This window comes from Caretta caretta, chromosome 3, assembly GCF_965140235.1.
Source record: "Caretta caretta isolate rCarCar2 chromosome 3, rCarCar1.hap1, whole genome shotgun sequence".
NCBI classification, from domain to species: Eukaryota; Metazoa; Chordata; order Testudines; family Cheloniidae; genus Caretta; species Caretta caretta.
In genome coordinates this window covers 85514902-85534835 of record NC_134208.1, presented here as the reverse complement: position 1 = coordinate 85534835, position 19934 = coordinate 85514902, and the positions used below count along the sequence as shown (strand labels likewise).

General features: G+C 44.8%; 1 protein-coding gene across 3 annotated transcripts in view; it reads left to right on the top strand.

The window, feature by feature from the left end:
- Positions 1–4925: 4925 nt before the first annotated feature.
- The window catches only part of DDO (D-aspartate oxidase), a 31610-nt gene continuing 16601 nt past the window's right edge, over positions 4926–19934 (top strand). Inside the window, exon 1 of one of the 3 annotated variants that reach the window (XM_048844816.2) lies at positions 4926–5022. The gene's annotated coding sequence lies outside the window, so the exon portion shown is untranslated. Of the gene's footprint in view, positions 5023–15177; positions 15241–19934 lie in introns of those variants that run through there. The other 2 variants (XM_048844815.2, XM_075126645.1) reach the window with 2 other exon arrangements.

The window sequence follows — 19934 nt, the reverse complement described above, 5'->3', positions numbered from 1 at the left end:
GTGACTGGATGCCTGGGAGGGACCACATTGAGGGCAGACTGCATGAAACAGGGCAGACAATCCCCCAAAAACTAAACTGGTGGTTTATTTTATAATTAGATTCACCAAACCAGTATCAAAAGAGCTTCCGTAGCACCATGCTGGTTACAAGAAACCAAACACAGTCCCCTTTCGGCCTTCCAGCCCTTGGCTCCCATCCAGACAAACAAGTCTAATATAATTGTTGCTGGCACCCAGTGCCGAGAGGCTGAACAACAGCTTGAGTTGGTTCGTTACCCGGTGTGCTACACCCAATAATCACAACGGGGTGGAGAAGCAGAAAAGTTTATTTGAAGCTTCAAAAAGGTACAGGGAGATTTGAATCTCAAATCCTGTACAACAGAGCAGGAAGTTACACAGGCTTTTATACATCCTTTTTCCCAGCATACTTATCCAATAGCAAGCTGCTCCAAGTATCCATATAGCCAGCCAATCCAGTTCCCAGCTAGTTCCCTGATTCTCTGTATCATTTGTTAAACTATACATAAAGCTGCTTTATTCAGCATTGTTCTTCCATATCTCCCCTGTTTGGCCTTGCTTAGTTTCAGGCAGTCTGACTCTGCAACATACTGTTGCAGATTCTCAGCATAACTGCTGTGTGTGCCTCCAGGCGGGGGGGCCAAGGACACTTGGGCCTAGCACGCAGAGCTGCTGCGAGTGCCTCCAGGCGGGGGGGGGGGGCAAGGACACCGGGGCCTAGTGCGAGGGGGCTTCATCGACACTCGTGGTCTTCCATCCCCTCGAGTTATCTAGTGGCCATGCCCCAGTGTTCCCAACATAATGAAAGGTTACTGAATACCCATTTCCCCATACATGAGGTTCTACCAATCCCAAAGGATCAGGCATTTACCCCAGATCACTTTGTATCTCAGATCTTACCCAAATATCATGCTGTCAGCCAATCCTCGGTAAACTAGCCAAAGATTTTATGAATAAAAGAAAAGAAGAGAGTTATTGAATGGTTAAATAATCATATACATACAAATTATTTTCCATGTGCATAGATCTGGATCATAGCAGTGATGGAATAGACTGCTGACTTGCAAAAGTCTCTCTGGTAACTTCCAAAAGATTGGAAGGTCCTCAGTCCATAGTTCAAAATATTTCTTTTAGTTGTAAATCCACAGTCCAGAGAATTGGAGCAGGAATGAGGCAAAAAGAGATGGCTCAATGGTCTTTTATATCCTCTGCCACGTGCATGGAAATTTACTGTCCCAAACAAAGCCCACAGCCCCCGTGTATGGAAAGTTACTGACAAAGATGGAGTCTGAAGTCACATGTCCTTATCACATGACCTTACATGTTTTGCTGAATCACAGGGCTGGCCACTGTCCCTTGGCTGTCTGAGGCACCCACAGGAAGACTCACTGAAGAGCTGATCTCCCATAATGGCCCATCACCACCTGAATGGTCCATCTACAATTGAATGGTTCACCAACACTGGGCTGGCTAGATGGGATGTAAAACTACCTTGTGAGCGTAACCCAAGAACAAAACACATGTTTGAGATACAACTACATAGCAAATATTCGTAACTTTAGACACAAAGATGATACATACATATAATACCTAACATGACATATTTTGCATAAGATTTGTAGCAATTGTATAGCAGTGGTAACAACAATGATATCAATGGTCATCTTAAATCATACAGCATCACAGTTGGTTATGTTGTTGTTTGGGTGGTTGTGTTAATTTGTGTCTAGAGGGGATTGTGCTGGGAGATTTGTGTGGGTGGCAAATAAAGGGCGTGTGCTGCAGGGAGAGGATGTGTGTGTTGGGGTGATTGTTTATGCCGATTGTGTTATGTTGATGGTTGTGTTGATTTGTGCTGGTTGTGCTGGGATAGTTGTGTGGATTTGAGCGGGTGGCACAGGGACACATGCGGTGGCAGCTGGGTCAAGCAATCCACCATCTGCGCAGTCTCCCTCATGCAACCAATGAAATTGTCACATGCAAATTAGTTGTAGAGTAAGGATGGTGATTAGCTGAATTACCTCTGATATCACAATGATATCAAGAACTCTTGGCATGACATAGAGACATGCTTTATTGTCACTGCACACTGTACAGATATAATGCATAAAGTCAAAATGGCTAAGAACTTAAAAATTGGATGGTAACAGATTGCAAAACCTATTGATGATTCAACCTGGTGATATTCTGAACAAAAAGAGCTCTCAATCATGCTTATAACTTCACTACACACGGACTCAACTCAGACATTTTAGGCTTCAGAGTGGCGTTCCTGGAATCTTCTTATATAGCTAATACAGGGTGCATTCAAGGCATTCAGTATTAGGCGAATAGATGTTTTCATCAACAAGGGGCAGTGAGCTGCAGAAGTAACACACTCAGCCTCTGTGGAAAAGATAGTGCCTTGTTTCCTTCAAGGGTGCAACTGTGCAGCCAGTTATGCAATTCATTTCTATTCAGCAGGAAGGATAGTGTTGCTAAGTGAGGCTGCAAGGGTGAGATCCAAAATGGTTGGGGAAAGGAAAAGATCTCTGAGAGTGTCATTAAACGTAATGTCAGATGGTATGGTGACAGGGCCATTTCAACAAACAGATCATCCCTCTATTTTCTGGGAGAAACATGCTCCATGTCAGTGTTGCCAGTTTTAGTGATTTTAACATGAATCTTGAGATATTCGGTGTTTTTCTTAAAGCCCTGGCTTCTGGAGGCATGTTACTGTGTGAACATTTCAGCTTTAATTTTTAAAAATTAAGTTTCTAGCCCTCATGGTTGCAGAGAAAAGCTAGAAAACATGAATGCTAAAGACTCAAAAAACAGAGATGTCCAATATCAAGATTTAAAAATTATTATTTTTAAGTAAATTCCATAATTTTGGGGTGCCTGGCTCCTGATTTGTTTAATGCTGTGGTTACCAATACTGGAGGGCTCATTTTTAAATGATCTGCTTTATACTTTGTAGTCTTGTGGTAGCCGTATTGGTCCCAGGATATGAGTGAGACAAGGTCCCTGAGGTAATCATCTTTTACTGGACCAGCTTATGTTGGTGAAAGGTACAAGCTTTTGGACTACACAGCTCCCCTCTTCAGATCTGGGGAAGAAAGCAGAAGGTCTGAGCTAAATGCAAATTGGGACAGATTGCTAAGCAAATAGGGTAATTGTTGGAGGCAGTCACTTGAAATGAGATGGACAGTTGGGGATTAGATTGTTCGGCAGAAAGGCTTTGAAATGAACAATTAAAGGTAGCAGGTAATGTGGTGTGTTGCAAATTGTTGTAATGAGCCACAAAATCAGTGCCCCTGTTAAATCCATGGCTTTTGGTGTCTAGCAGAGTTATAAATTTATGTTTGGTGATGTATTTTGGGTGGATTCTGAGCATTGTGCATTACTTAGTATGTATCTGAGAAAGGCAGCTATGTATGGGTTGTGGAGTTGTTGTAACTGGTTCCACTTTTTAAGTTGGATGGCTGTCAGTAGCTTTTTTTTTTAAAAAAACAGCAGCAGGGAGTCCGGTGGCTCCTTTTTTTTATAGTGTTTGGTTTCCTGCATGATTTCTATGTAGATTTCCTGAGTGTTTTGTTCCAGTGTGAGGGGCGAAAAGCATGTGAGGATTTCATAACTCTGCTACATATCAAAAGCCATGAACTTAAACAGGGACACTTGTTTTATGGCTTATTACAATAATTTGCAACACACCACACTGCCTGTACCCTTAATTGCCCACTTCGAACCTTTTATGCATAATGATTGCTTCACCCCTTCTGCTTAGCAATCTGTCCCAACTTGTGTTTAGCTCAGACACTCTGCTTGCTTCCCCTGATCTGAGAAGAGCTCTGTGTAGCTTGAAAATTGATATCCCATAGAAGTTAGTCCAGTAAAAGAAATTACCTAACCTATCTTCTCTCTCTCAAACTTTCTTTTTCCAGTCCATATGCAAGAGCAAATAAAGGGGTAAGATTTTCCATTTACAAATAAATAAATGAGTACAGCAAGACTAAAATTTTGTAGTACTGTGTATGCCCTTGAACACAACCAGCTATGACATCTCCTACAATAAAAGATGGCATATAGCTCTTTCCTTTCAAACAAGAAGAGATCATTCCAGTTTCCACCATAAGAGGGCAGAAAGCAATTTAGGATTTTAGATGGCTTTGTTTTTCATTTGTGGGGGTGTTTATGACAGTGTAAGGCTCTCAATTTTGTCCCTTCTGCTTCTACTTACTATCATTTCCTATTTATCTCTGATAATAAAACCAGTGCACTGTATATGACATTTACTAAATCAGTAGCAAAGAACAGCTTTCCAAGTTGGAACCTCAAGATATTGTTAAATAGTTTGAAATGATTTTAATTGTCTTGCTAATATCTCTATTTTATATCGTGCTAGCAGGTTTTAGCAAATCCTACTCGTTGCCAAAAGAACTTGTTGATTTAATAATGGGTAAACTGGGATTTAATGAGGACCTCTTCCTGAGCTGTACTGTGGAACTGAATATAAAGGGCTGACAGCTTGTCGTACTCGGTTAATGATTTGCATTGTTGCCCAAGTATCCTGGCAGCCATGATGAGATTCACTATAGCTGTAATAGTTGCTCACATCTAGGGAGAAGGCAAGTTAATTCTAGGCGAGATACTCTAGGCTCCCAGAGTATCGTCTCCTCGTTAATGCATCGAGGAATTTATCTGCAGGGAAAATAAACATAGAACAAAAAATGACAAAGCTCCCTCAGTGCTAATGAGTGGGCTGTAGGACTCTTCTCTTGCTACGTGTCAGCTCTGGGGACAGCCCCTTTTGAGAAAGCACAAGCAACTGTTTTACCTGTGACGTGAAGCAGCAACCAAACAGGAGCAATGGCCAATAAGGGTGGAGTTTGATGTGGTATGATAACTGCTCCTCCCATTGAGCTAACGTTTTTCTTTCTGTCTTATTAATGCTTTTGTGCACTTCTAAGCAATCCCGGGGAGAGCAACTCTTACCAGACAGAATCTGGATTCCTTATTGATCAGGTATTTTCCCCTCTTTCCCTTCCCCAACTTTTTTTAAAAAGGATCATAGATATATTTAATTAGATAAAAAACATGTTAGCTCCCAGAGACCATTCCCTTGGAAGAGCAGGATGTAGTCCCTTGTAGGCAAGGTATCAGATATTAAATGGAACTACACTAGATTTCATTCCACAAGTTGCATAAAATTTGCTTAAAACAGAGGTGGGCAAACTATGGCCTGTGGGCCACATCTGGCCCTTTGGACTGTCTTGCTTGGCCTTTGAGCTCCCAGCTAGGGAGGCTAGCTCCTGCAGCTTCAATGTGCTGCCAGTGCTCTGGCCCGCCTCTCCAGCCAGGTAGCATGGGCAGAGTGGCTGGCTCTGGCCAGGCGGCGAGCTCCTGCTGCTCTGAGCAGCATGGTAAGGGGGCGGGTGGCCGGGTGGATAAGGGGCAGGGAGCAGGGGGCGGTTGGATGGGGCAGAGGTTTTGGAGGGGGAGGCAGTCAGGGGATGGGGAACAGGGGGCTTTGGATAGGCATGGGAATCCCTGGGGAGGGGGGGCTGCCACGGGGCAGGGGGCTGGATAGGGGTCGGGGCAGTCAGGGGACAGGGAGCAGGGGGGTTGGATAGGGAGTGAGGTCCTGGGGGACGGTTGGGGCGGGGGTCCCGGGAGGGGGCAGTCAGGGGACAAGAAGCGGGGGGGGGTGTTGGATGGGTTGGGAGTTCTGAGGGGGGCAGTTGGGGGCAGAAAGTGAGAGGAGGCAGATAGGGGGTGGGGGCCAGGCTCTTTGGGGAGGCACAGCTTTCCCTACCTGGCCCAACATACAGTTTCTTAACGCCTATGTGGCCCTCGAGCCAAAAAGTTTGCCCACCCCTGGCTTAAAACAACAGCTACACTGATTCCTGTGGGAGCTATGTTTAGATCTAAGGTGGAGGCTGCCCTGCTGTAAGCTGAGTTGAGCTGTCATATCTGTTTACAGCCAGTGCCATTAGCCACAGTGCTTACTGCAATATGTAAAACCCTTGAACTTGTGAACGAGTGCTCAGAGGTCTGGGAAACTTAAACTCTTTATCGTGTTTATCTCAACCATACGAAGAGTCAATATGCTTGGCAATGTCTAAGTCTTGGTCAATGGGAAGTTTTGACCTTTGCTTTTTGGAGAGGGAGGAGGACATTGACTTGCTAGTATTATTGCAAATGTTTAGTGCAGCTAGCTAGGAGCAGCAGCGTTCACTTTAGCTACAGCCTATCAATAGGTATTCTGGAGAGAGGAGAGTTCACGTAGGGTCAGATACTTGAATAAATATCAGAGGGGTAGCCGTGTTACTCTGTATCCACAAAAACAACAGAGGAGTCCGGTGCACCTTAACGACTAACAAATAAATCAATCTGGTAGTCTTTAAGGGGGCACCAAACTCCTCCTTATACTTGAATAAGAGCGGCTTAAATCATAGAGTCATAGAATCATAGAATATCAGGGTTGGAAGGGACCTCAGGAGGTCATCTAGTCCACCCCCCTGCTCAAAGCAGGACCAATCCCCAATTAAATCATCCCAGCCAGGGCTTTGTCAAGCCTGACCTTAAAAACTTCTAAGGAAGGAGATTCCACCACCTCCCTAGGTAACGCATTCCAGTGTTTCATCACCCTCCTAGTGAAAAAGTTTTTCCTAATATCCAACCTAAATCTCCCCCACTGCAACTTGAGACCATTACTCCTTGTTCTGTCATCTGCTACCACTGACAACAGTCTAGAGCCATCCTCTTTGGAACCCCCTTTCAGGTAGTTGAAAGCAGCTATCAAATCCCCCCTCATTCTTCTCTTCTGCAGGCTAAACAATCCCAGCTCCCTCAGCCTCTCCTCATAAGTCATGTGTTCCAGTCCCCTAATCATTTTTGTTGCCCTCCGCTGGACTCTTTCCAATTTTTCCTCATCCTTCTTGTAGTGTGGGGCCCAAAACTGGACACAGTACTCCAGATGAGGCCTCACCAGTGTCGAATAGAGGGGAACGATCACGTCCCTCGATCTGCTGGCAATGCCCCTACTTATGCATCCCAAAATGCCATTGGCCTTCTTGGCAACAAGGGCACACTGTTGACTCATATCCAGCTTCTTGTCCACTGTAACCCCTACGTCCTTTTCTGCAGAACTGCTGCCGAGCCATTCGGTCCCTAGTCTGTAGCGGTGCATGGGATTCTTCCGTCCAAAGTGCAGCACTCTGCACTTGTCCTTGTTGAATCTCATCAGATTTCTTTTGGTCCAATCCTCTCATTTGTCTAGGTCCCTCTGTATCCTATCCCTACCCTCCAGCTTATCTACCACTCCTCCCAGTTTAGTGTCATCTGCAAACTTGCTGAGGGTGCAATCCACACCATCCTCCAGATCATTTATGAAGATATTGAACAAAACCGGCCCCAAGACCGACCCTTGGGGCACTCCACTTGATACCGGCTGCCAACTAGACATGGAGCCATTGATCACTACCCCTTGTGCCCAACAATCTAGCCAGCTTTCTATCCACCTTATAGTCCATTCATCCAGCCCATACTTCTTTAACTTGCTGGCAAGAATACTGTGGGAGACTGTGTCAAAAGCTTTGCTAAAGTCAAGGAACAACACGTCCACTGCTTTCCCTTCATCCACAGAACCAGTTATCTCCTCATAGAAGGCAATTAGATTAGTCAGGCATGACTTGCCCTTGGTGAATCCATGCTGACTGTTCCTGATCACTTTCCTCTCCTCTAAGTGCTTCAGAATTGATTTCTTGAGGAGCTGCTCCATGATTTTTCCAGGGACTGAGGTGAGGCTGACTGGCCTGTAGTTCCCAGGATCCTCCTTCTTCCCTTTTTTAAAGATGGGCACTACATTAGCCTTTTTCCAGTCGTCCGGGACTTCCCCCGATCGCCATGAGTTTTCAAAGATAATGGCCAATGGCTCTGCAATCACATCCACCAACTCCATTAGCACTCTCGGATGCAATGCATCCGGCCCCATGGACTTGTGCACGTCCAGCTTTTCTAAATAGTCCCGAACCACTTCTTTCTCCACAGAGGGCTGGTCACCTCCTCCCCATGCTGTGCTGCCCAGTGCAGTAGTCTGGGAGATGACCTTGTTCGTGAAGACAGAGGCAAAAAAAGCATTGAGTACATTAGCTTTTTCCACATTCTCTGTCACTAGGTTGCCTCCTTCATTCAGTAAGGGGCCCACACTTTCCTTGACTTTCTTCTTGTTGCTAACATACCTGAAGAAACCTTTCTTGTTACTCTTAACATCTCTTGCTAGCTGCAACTCCAGGTGTGATTTGGCCTTCCTGATTTCACTCCTGCATGCCCGAGCAATATTCTTATACTCATCCCTAGTCATTTGTCCAATCTTCCACTTCTTGTAAGCTTCTTTTTTGTATTTAAGATCAGCAAGGATTTCACTGTTAAGCCAAGCTGGTCACCTGCCATATTTATTATTCTTTCTACACATCGGGATGGTTTGTCCCTGTAACCTCAATTAGGCTTCTTTAAAATACAGCCAGCTCTCCTGGACTGCTTTCCCCCTCATGTTATTCTCCCAGGGGATCTTGCCCATCAGTTCCCTGAGGGAGTCAAAGTCTGCTTTTCTGAAGTCCAGGCCCCGTATTCTGCTGCTTTCCTTTCTTTCTTGTGTCAGGATCCTGAACTCGACCATCTCATGGTCACTGCCTCCCAGGTTCCCATCCACTTTTGCTCCCCTACTAATTCTTCCCAGTTTGTGAGCAGCAGGTCAAGAAGAGCTCTGCCCCTAGTTGGTTCCTCCAGCACTTGCACCAGGAAATGGTCCTCTACATTTTCCAAAAACTTCCTGGATTGTCTGTGCACCGCTGTATTACTTTCCCGGAAGATATCAGGGTGATTGAAGTCTCCCATGAGAACCAGGGTGTGCGATCTAGTAACTTCTGCGAGTTGCTGGAAGAAAGCCTCGTCCACCTCATCCCCCTGGTCCGGTGGTCTATAGTAGACTCCCACCACGACATCACCCTTGTTGCTCACACTTCTAAACTTAATCCAGAGACTCTCAGGTTTTTCTGCAGTTTCATACTCGAGCTCTGAGCAGTCATACTGCTCTCTTACATACAGTGCAACTCCCCCACTTTTTCTGCCCTGCCTGTCCTTCCTGAACAGCTTATATCCATCCATGACAGTACTCCAGTCATGTGAGTTATCCCACCAAGTCTCTGTTATTCCAATCACATCATAATTCCTTGACTTTGGCTTAAACCTGGCTCTGTTTGTCTGTTAAAGCAATAATCTAATATAAAAACATGTCAAAGGCACATCCTAACTGGGGTTGTGGTTTGTGAGTATATGTGTACTGTTTCCTTTAAAACCATATCAGTAAAGTAGGGCAGGAGGAGGTCTTAGGCAGAAACTCCAGAGTAGAGGAACAGGATCATCTGGTGATTAGGGTGCTAGCCTGGGACCTTGCTTGAATTCCCTGCTCTGTCCAGACTTCCTGTGTGACCTTGGTCAAAGCATTTAGGGCCAGATTTTTCAAGGTATTTAGGCACCTAAAGATGTAGACGGATGCTTTTGGAAACTCCCATTAGGTGCCTAAATACTTTTAAAAATCTGCATCATGTCTCTTTGTGCCTTATTTCCTCATCTGTAAAATGGGGATCATAGCACTGCCCTACCTCCTGGGGTGTTGAGGATAAATATACTACAGATTGTGAGGTGCTCAGAGACTACAGTAATGGGAGCCATATAAATACCTAAGGTAGATATAAAGTAAAGCAGATGGAGAGACAGAGTAGCTTTAGGGATCATCTATGCTTATTTTAATAACGTGCCTTATTCAGTCTTAGAAGAAATTGACTCTTTCAGTGCTTCTTGGCCATTGTCACATGACAGGTCAAAAATCAACTCATTTCAAAACGGTATAAAGAAGAAGAAAGGAAAATGTCAAAGCTAAACTTGCCGGAAGACTTTGTTGGATTAGCTCACAAAATGGCTTGAGCTTTACCAGATTCTGCACTGCAACAAAGTTTACTGCACAAAGTGGCAAAGTGCAGGTCAGCACGTGGGAAGTGTTTATGGATAACGTGCCTTCATTAAGGAAGGCAATGACCTGAAAAAGTTTGAGGAGCAGATAATTCCAAAAAGGAAATTTGGCACTCAGAGGGTGTGTGCTTATACCATAGGGTGCAGAGTCCAACTGAAAGCAGGAAAAGGTTGAAGCCTTCATAAGGGCCCTATAAGAATGAAGAAGAGCATTATGACTTTGATAGTCAGTATTACCAACTGTGAACCAGGGACCCCTTGAGATCAACAGACGGTGCATAGGGTGGTCCAGAGATCCCCAGGCTCAAGTATCTGCATAATGGTTCATCAAAGTCATGTGAGGTCTATGTCAAGAGTTGGTAGCCCACTAGTCATCATAATCATTGAGAGATATATGTATGGATAATGTTTATCTATACTGAAAATTATGTTCTTAAGGTGTAGGAGTTAAGGCAGGTCTCCAGGAGGTGACAAACCTCCCTCCTGAAAGGAATGACATCTTCAAGGTAACTGACACTTATTTCCCTGTTTGGCCATTTATTTATTGTATATTGTATGCCTATTTGCATACTGAACTAGGTGCAAACTGGGAGATTGAAAAAGCTACACAAAAGGAAATCTACAGGAAGAAACAAATAGCAGGTGGGTGTCACATTTACGTCCAAAGATGAAGGATTGTTAGAGTATATGTTGGAGTACAAAGACACACAGAATCCTTTCCGAAGAGGCCAGCTGACGGTGTGAATGTCTCATGAAAGAAGGGTCACAGTCTACCTGGTTGTAAATTGTTGCAGGGATTTTGGGTGAGCAACATTCTGTGAGACATGAAATCATCTTATTAAATTAGTCTAGGCTCTAGAATGTATGTTATGATTTTATTTTATACATCACCGTTTGCTTTTAATACTTCTACTTGCTATCACTTGAATCATAGAATTGTAGGGCTGAAAGGGACCTCGAGAGGTCATCTAGTCCAGTCCCCTGCACTCAAGGCAGGACTAAGTATTATTTAGACCATACCTGACAGATATTTGTCTAACCTGCTTTTAAAAATTTCCAGTGACAGAAATTCCACAACCTCCCTAGGCAATTTATTCCAGTGCTTAACCACCATGACAGGAAGTTTTTCCTACTGTCCAACCTAAATCGCCCTTGCTGCAATTTAAGCCTACTGTTTCCTGTCCTATCCTTAGCCCTGGTCTACACTACGGGGTTAGGTTGAATTTAGCTGCGTTAGGTTGATTTTAAAATGAATGCGTCTACACAACCAACCCCATTCCGTCCACCTAAAGGGCTCTTAAAATCGACTTCTGTACTCCTCCCCGGTGAGGGGAGTAGCACTAAAATTGACCTTGCTGGGTTGAATTTGGGGTAGTGCAGATGCAATTCAACAGTATTGGCCTCCAGGAGCTATCCCAGAATGCTCCAAAGTGACCGCTCTGGACAGCACTTTGAACTCCGATGCACTAGCCAGATACACCAGAAAAGCCCTGGGAAATTTTGAATTTCATTTCCTGTTTGGTCAGCGTGGTGAACTCAGCAGCACAGGTGACCATACGGTCCCCCCAGAATCACAAACGAGCTCCAGCATGGACTGAAAGGGAGACACTGGATCTGACTGCTGTATGGGGAGAAGAATCTGTGCAGGCTGAACTCCGATCTAAAAGAAGAAATGCTAATAATATATATGCCAAAATTGCACAGGGCATGGTGGAAAGAGGCTACAACAGGGACACACAGCAGTGCCGCGTGAAAGTTAAGGAGCTCAGGCAAGTCTACCAAAAGACAAAGGAGGAAAATGGTCGCTCTGGGTCAGAGCCCCAGACAAACAGCTTCTATGATCAGCTGCATGGCATTCTAGGTGGGGACCCTACCACTACTCCACCACGGTCTGTGGACAGCTGCGGGGGGGAGGGGGGGAGTCTCACGCAACAGGGAGAAGGACTTTGTGGCTGAGGAAGAGGTAGAAGAGAAGGAGGAGAATGCGCAGCAGGCAAGCAGTGAATCTGTTCTCCCCGACAGCCAGGACCTTTTCATCACCCTGGAGCCAATACCATCCGAAGGCGGGATCCCCAACCCTGAAGCCAGAGAAGGCAGCTCTGGTTAGTGCATATTTGTAACTACAGTACAAGGTTTAAAAGCAATAGTGTTTAATGTTTGATTTGCCCTGAAGAATTGGGATGCATTCGCGGCCAGTACAGCTACTGGAAAAGTCTGTTAACGTGTCTGGGGATGGAGCAGGAATCCTCCAGGGACATCTCCATGAAGCTCTCCTGGAAAGCCTACTCTGAAAGCCTTTGCAGAAGGTTTCTGGGGAGGGCTGCCTTATTTCATCCTCCACGGTAGGACACTTTACCACCCCACGCCAGTAGCAAGTAGTCTGGAATCATTGCAGCACAAAGCATGGCAGCGAATGTTCCTGGGTTTTGGTCGCATTCAAGCAACATTTGGTCTTTATCTTTCTGAGTTAGCCTCAGGAGAGTGATATCATTCATGGTCACCTGGTTGAAATAGAGGAATTTTTGTAAGGGAACAGTAAAAGGACCCTGTTCATGCTGGGCTGTATGCGCTCGGCTAAAAGGAATCATCCCGGAGAATAGCCACTCAGCGGGGGGCAGGATGAAGGGCTCATCCCAGAGAATAGCCACGCGGTGGAGTGGAGGGAGGTGTGTGCTGCACATCCCCCCGAAAACTGCAGCCCCTCCTTTTAAATGTGAAACCCAACAGGCATTGGGAAAGGATGGTGCTGCAGTTTGAAACCATTCCCACATGTTATGAAGGCGTAAGAAGACAACCCCACATACCAAAAGGCTTACCATGGCTGTCTGGAAACCAAATTCTGTTGCCCAGCCATTTGTGATGTGTCACCATACCAGCAGGCACTCAATATAAAAGACAAAATGCGACCTTGTACCTAAAGCACATGTGCTGTCTGCTGTGAACTGCTTGATTCACTGTGAAAGTCTCCCTTTTGTTCTCAGAAATGTATCATCTTAAATTTTACTCTCCCTTTTTATCTCTCCCCAGGTGCAAATATTTCTATGCTCCCCCTATCATCTCCGTCCCTGAGGTTATCGCAGATTAGAAGGCAAAAAAAATGCACCCGAAATGACATATTTTCCAACCATATGCAGTCCTCCCGCACTGATAGGGCACAGCTTATTGCATGGAGGCATTCAGTGGCAGAGGTCAGGAAAGCATTAAATGAGCGTGAAGACTAAAGGCAGAGGTGATGCTGAGACTAATGGGGGAGCAAACAGACAGGATGAAGCATCTGTTGGAACTGCGGGAAAGCCAACAAGAGCACAGACCCCCACTGCATCCATTGTATAACCGCCTACCCTTCTCGCCAAGTTCAATATCCTTCTCACCCAGACGCCCAAGAACGCGGAGGGGGGAGGCTCTGGGCACCCAGCCACTCCACTCCAGAGGATGGCCCAAGCAACAGAAGGCTGTCATTCAAACAGTTTTGATTGGTAGTGTGGCTACAATAAGCAATGTGGCCTTGTCCTTCCCTCCTCCCACACCCCACCCCACCCGGGCTACGATGTCAGTTATCTCACTTTTTTTTTAATTAATAAAGAAAGAATGCATGGTTTCAAAACAATAGTTACTTTATTTCCTTTGCCAGCTGTGATTGAAGAGGGGAAGGTGGTTGGCTTACAGGGAATTAAAATTAACAAAGGGGGCGGGTTTGCAGCAAGGAGAAACACACACAACTGTCACACCCTAGCCTGGCCAGTCATGAAACTGGTTTTCAAAGCCTCTCTGATGCACAGTGCGCCTAGCTGTGCTCTTCTAATCGCCCTGGTGTCTGGCTGCTCAAGATCAGCCACAAGGCGATTTGTCTCAACCTCCTACCCTGCCATAAATGTCTCCCCCTTACTCTCACAGATATTATGGAGCACACAGCAACCAGCAATAACAATGGGAATGTTGGTTGCGCTGAGGTCTAACCTAGTCAGCAAACAGCGCCAGTGAACTTTTAAATGTCCAAAGGCACATTCTACCACCATTCTGCACTTGTTCAGCCTATAGTTGAACTGCTCCTTACGGCTGTCCAGGCTGCCTGTGTATGGCTTCATGAGCCATGGGAGCAAGGGATAGGCTGGGTCCCCAAGGATAACTATTGGCATTTCAACATCCCAACAGTAATTTTCTGGTCTGGGAAATAAGTCCCTTCTTGCAACTGCTCAAACAGCGCAGAGTTCCTAAAGATGCGAGCATCATGCACCTTTCTCGGTCATCCCACGTTGATGTTGGTGAAACGTCCCTTGTGATCCACCAGTGCTTGCAGCACCATTGAGAAGTATCCCTTGTGGTTTACGCACTGGTTGGCAAAGTGGTCCAGTGCCAAGATAGGGATATGTGTTCTGTCTATCGCCCCACCATAGTTAGGGAACCCCATTGCAGCAAAGCCATCCACTATGACCTGCACGTTTCCCAGAATCACTACCCTTGAGAGCAGAATGTCAGTGATTGCATTGGCTACTTGGATCACAGCAGTCCCCACAGTAGACTTGCCCACTCCAAATTGATTCCCGACTGACTGGTAGCAGTCAGGCATTGCAAGCTTCCACAGGGCTATTGCCACTCGCTTCTCAACTGTCAGGGCAGCGCTCATCTTGGTATTCCTGTGCTTCAGGGCAGGGGAAAGCAACTCACAAAGTTCAAGGAAAGTGTCCTTACACATGCGAAAGTTTCGCAGCCACTGTGAATAATCCCATACCTGCAACACTATGCGTCCCACCAGTCTGTGCTTGTTTGCCAGGTGCAGAATCAGTGTTCCACTGTATCAACCAGCCCCACTGCTGCCAAGATGTCCCAATTGCCACAGCCCGTGCTTTCAGGAACGTCTGTGTCCATGTCCTCATCACAATCGTCCTCATGCTGGCATCTCTTAGCCCGGTTCTGCACATACTCCACGGTAACGCGCGAGGTGTTTACAATGCTCACAACAGCAGCAGTGAGCTGAGTGGGCTCCATGCTTGCCATGGTATGGCTTCTGCACAGGTAACCCAGGAAAAAAGGTGAGAAACAATTGTCTGCCATTGCTTTCACAGAGGGAGGGAGGGGCGACTGACGACATGTACCCAAAACCACCTTCGACAATGTTTTTGCCCCATTAGGCATTGGGAGCTTAACCCAGAATTCCACTGGGCAGCGGAGACTGTGGGAACTGTGGGATGGCTACCAACAGTGCACCATTCCGTAAGTTGCTGCTAGCCACGGTATTAAGGACACGCTCCGCCGACTTAATGCGCTTAGTGGGGACATACACAATGGACTGTATAAAATCAATTTCTAAATCGACTTCTATAAAATTGACCTAATTTTGTAGTGTAGACATACCCTTAGAGGTTAAAGAGAATAATTTTTTTCCCTCCTCCTTGTAACAACCTTTTATGTACCTGAAAACTGTTATCATGTCTCCCCTCCGTCTTCTACAGACTTAACAAACCAATTTTTTCAATCTTCCCTCATAGGTCATGTTTTCTAGAACTTTAATAATTAGTTGTTGTTGCTCTTCTCTGGACTTTCTCCAATTTGTCCACATCTTTCCTGAAATGTGGCACCCAGAACTGGACACAATACTCCAGTCGAGGCCTAATGAGCTCAGAGTAGAGTAGAAGGATTACTTCTTATGTCTTGCTTACAACATTCCTGGTAATACATCCCAGAATGAGGTTTGCTTTTTTTGCAACAGTGTTACACTGTTAACTCATATTTAGCTTGTGATCACTATGACCCCCGGATCCCTTTCCAAAGTACTCCTTCCTAGGTAGTCATTTCCCATTTTGTATGTATGCAATTGATTGTTCCTTCCTAAGTGGAGTACTTTGCATTTGTCCTTATTGAATTTCATCCTATTGACTTCAGACCATTTCTCCAGTTTGTCCAGATCATTTTGAATTTTAATCCTATCCTCCAAAGCACTTGCAACACCTCCCAGCTTGGTATCGTCTGCAAACTTTATAAGTGTACTCTCTATGCCATTATCTAAATCATTGATGAAGATATTGAATAGAACCAGACCCAGAACTGATCCCTGCGGGACCCCACTCATTATGCCTTTCCAGCCTGACTGTGAACCACTGATAACTACTCTCTGGGAACGATTTTCCAACCAGTTATGCACCCACCTTATAGTAACTCCATCTAGGTTGTATTTCCCTAGTTTGTTTATGGGAAGCCCATGTGAGACAGTGTCAAAAGCCTTACCAAAGTCACTATCCTAAGCTCTAAGCCCAAGGCTTGTTACCCTTTCAAAAAAAGCTACTAGTTTGGTTTTATGACTTGCTCTGGACAAATCCATGCTGGCTGTTACTTACCACCTTATTCTCTTCTAGGTATCTGCAAATTGATTACTTAATTCTTTGCTCCATTATCTTTCTGGGTATTGAAATTAAGCTGACTGGTCTGTAATTCTTCATGTTGCCTTTATTCCCTTTTTTCTAGTTTGGCACTATATTTTCCCTTTTCCTGTCTTCTGAAATCTCTCCCATCTTCCATGACTTTTTGAAGATAATCGCTAATGGCTGAGACATCTTCTCAGTCAGCTCCTTCAGTATTCCAGGATGTATTTCATCAAGCCCTGGTGATCTGAAAACATCTAACACCAGGGAGACGCTCGGAGGACTTGAGGGTTGGAGTGTGCCTGTTGCTAACCTGTGGAATGATTGCACAGCTCAGAGAGGAGTGCTTGCATTGTCTGTGGCCAGTGGGGTTGGGGAGTTGACACACAGCAGGCACAGACCAGACTTCCTCGCACTAAGGGCAGCTGGTAGGAAGTTACCTCACAACCCTGGGTACCGCTGGGAAGTGTCACACCAATGCCAAGCATTCACAAAGCATGAGTCAAGCCCCCAAATATGAGAATTGCTTTAAAAATAATGAGAGAGAAAAAGCATGTCAGAGTGGTGTTCTTTTTATTTGTCTTCTGGTCTCTGAGCCTTTTGGTTATGATCCGGTCACATTTTTCATACTCTTCTCTGAAATTACAAGGACTGGAATCTTACTTTAAAAACAAATAACCTCCAGCAGCTGGAGCTTTAAGAAAAATACCAACTATTGCAAGGCTCATGGTAATAGTGTGAGAGCTGGCCACTGGCACTGACTCATTTTCCCAGGTGGGTGCTCCACCCCCACTCTGCCCTGAAATCCCACCTCCATTCCGCCTCTTGCCCTGCCTCTTCCTGCCCCTACTCTGCCCCCTCCTCAAGCACCTGCTGCTGAACAGCTGATTGGCAGGTTGGTGCTGAGCACCCACCTTTTTTGTGTGGGTACTCCAGCCCTGGAGCACCCACAAAGCCGGTGCCTATGGAGCTGGCAGTGCTGTGTATTGGTGAAGAGGAGAACATAGTCATTGGCATGTCTAACAAGGGTTATAAAAGAATGTTACAGTTAATATCTAAGCTACCTCTGAAACAGGCAGGGTAACTGGATCTGAGCTAGTGAAAATGCAAGTTACCCAGCAGGAGAGATGTAGAAGCAAAAGACAAGAAAAAAATTCCCACGGAGTAAAAGGAAGTGCCATAAAGAGGCATCTGAAGAGCACTGAGTTCCCTGGGCAGAAGTGTGACAAGTTTGGCAAGGGATTACACACCACAGGCAAAGTCAGCCCAGTCAGTGAAAGCATGTCCAGGAAATGCACCATCAGCAAAAAGGACATTGGGAGCATGTCTGTCAAAACAAAGGAATCAGAGCTAGTTCAAGAAAAGCTTAGGGATACCTATTTCCTGGGGGGATCTGTGGCCAAAGACAGCATTCATGGCTAGTCTTGAACTGTTAATCTCACGCTGAGCACCAGACAACAGCCTCCAAAACACACTAGATTGCCAAACCACAGCAAGCCAACCCAATTCAGTCCTTGTATATATGTATACAGTATACGTGCATCTACACACTAATAATGTCACCTATTACTGAGATAGTCACCTCTGTCCTGGAACTCAGCAGCCATTTAGCAGCACACAGCTATGCTACACAACTGTTTAAGGCTAGAAACAAAAAATTATGTATTCGGTTTAAAGGCTGGAATTTAGGTCAGCCGTGTTCAGTTAGCCAAAATGGAATTCTACAAAGTGCTTTTACCAAGACCAAGACTGCCATGAGATCCTATCAGATCACAAGGGATAAGGACCCCTGCCACATTGTCAGCCTCCGTAGTCAAAAATCATGAATCATGCCCCAAGAGATCAGGATATTGGCTAAAAACATGAGAGTTTTAAAACATACATTTGTATTTTTTAAAATTTATTTCTGGTTTCTGAGCCTTTTGGGGGCGCTCATTTCCTGTTTACAAGCTTTTCACGCCAACCGTGAAGGCTGAAACTTACTCTTTATAAAAATGAAAGCTGAGATTCTCATGAAATCTCTTTATTCTGGCATCTGAGGCTATAAGAAAGTCAGCAAAGATCACATGACACAAGAGTTGTCACACTAGGTCTTTCATATGTCTCATCTGAAAACTGCTTATTAATCTGCCAAACTGGGCTGCTGTTAGGCACTTCATGCATTCCATCCAACCTGGGGTGGGGACCAGGAAGCAAGCTTTACAAAGACTCTTCCCATTTGACGAGAGTTACATAAGTATAAGTAATTAACTGTGCTTTGTCCCTGATGCCAGGGTTCTACCCTCTTTCCTTTGCCAACAAGGAAAGACCTGCTAAATAGGATATGATCCAGAAATAACAAGTTATTACAGCTCAGACATCCATTGTCCAATGGCGCCATTTCAGATTTGGGCGGGGGGAAGACGCAACTTTAACAGTGATTCTAGGGGTTACTTAGGCTGCTGAAAACTCTAGTTTTTTTCCAGATAACTAAGACATTAGCTGACAAAGGCATTGTATCTAATTCCTATACAAAGAAAGGAAACTAAATAAATATTAGACCCACTCAGATCTAATACTAACATGTTCTGACATCTTGTGTCAAATCACTTAAGGGACATTGGTGAGGTGTAAAATTTAATGTATATTCTTACTTTGTTACTAACTCTTGTATAAAACAACTGAAACAATTGTAGAAAAATCTAAATTATTTTCTATCACTTTTTTTTCCAGTTTACCGGGCTTCGAATAGATCATTTAACTTTTGGAAACATCTCACTAGGGCAAGGCCTTGTGAGTTTATACTTCATCTGCCTGGGGTTGTAGGGCTCTTACCCGGCTACAAATACTAGACTAGAAACTTTGAACAGAAGTGAAACTGACATTTTCAAGTCACTTTCATGGTATATCCAACCCCAAATGTTCAAAAACCAGGAATCAGGCTCACCAGAAATCATGAGATTGGCTTTAAAATCATGAGATTATGTAAAATAGTAGATTTAGGGTTCTTTTTATTTGCCTTCTGCTTTTTGAGACTTTAGGGTGCACTGGAGTCACATTTTGAAGCTTTCTTCATAGCACAAGGGCTTGCAACTTCATTTTTCTTTAAGAATAAAGGCTTAAATCATCACATCTCTACTTGGCTCAAGGAGCTGGGGCTTTAAGGAAAACAATAATTATCATGAAACTCATGACAAAATCATAAGAATTGGCAACACTGCTTCATTTCTGTTTAAAGGTTAGTTACTTTCCAGAAGGCTCTTAAACACAACACTACGGCGACTGGGGTGCAGTTCTCACAGGAGAATATTTAAAACAAACATCAAGAAAGGTCCACATTTTAAAGCTGAGACAAAAAAATGAGATTTCTGAGGTATATCAGAGCCTCTACAGGCAGGATAGGAAAATAAATGGGCACAGGAGCTCTGGGCAGCTTTTCCCCTTGAAAGAAAGTTGAAGTGTCAAATCTTCTAGTCCAGGGGTGGGCAAACTTTTTGTCCCGAGGGCCACATTCAGGTTGCGCAACTGTATGGAGGGCCGGATAGGGGAGGCTGTGCCCCCTCAAACAGC